Below are 331 nucleotides of genomic sequence, written 5' to 3'. Positions count from 1 at the left end.
AGAGCATGGCGTCGTAAACGCCCACACACCTGCTTAAAACCTCCAGGAGTGAACCATATTAACAAGGAGGGGAGATAATGTGCAGGTTTAGCTCCGATTTGTGATTATATTGGTTGTTTTGTGTCACTGCATCACTTATATGAATTAGTTTTTATGTATATATTTAGTCTGTTGTATTAAATCTATATTTAGTGTTGGATTTATGTAAATACTTATTGTCTTGGTGTTTATGGTGTTCCACCTATAGAAATGGTATTTTCCAGTTACCTGCGCGCGGGAATCTTAAAAAACAGGAAGTCCATTTCCGGGTTCTTTAATGGTACATTTGTTT

Source organism: Thunnus thynnus, chromosome 15, assembly GCF_963924715.1.
Source record: "Thunnus thynnus chromosome 15, fThuThy2.1, whole genome shotgun sequence".
In the NCBI taxonomy this organism is placed as follows: Eukaryota; Metazoa; Chordata; class Actinopteri; order Scombriformes; family Scombridae; genus Thunnus; species Thunnus thynnus.
Note: the sequence above shows the minus strand (reverse complement) of the source record.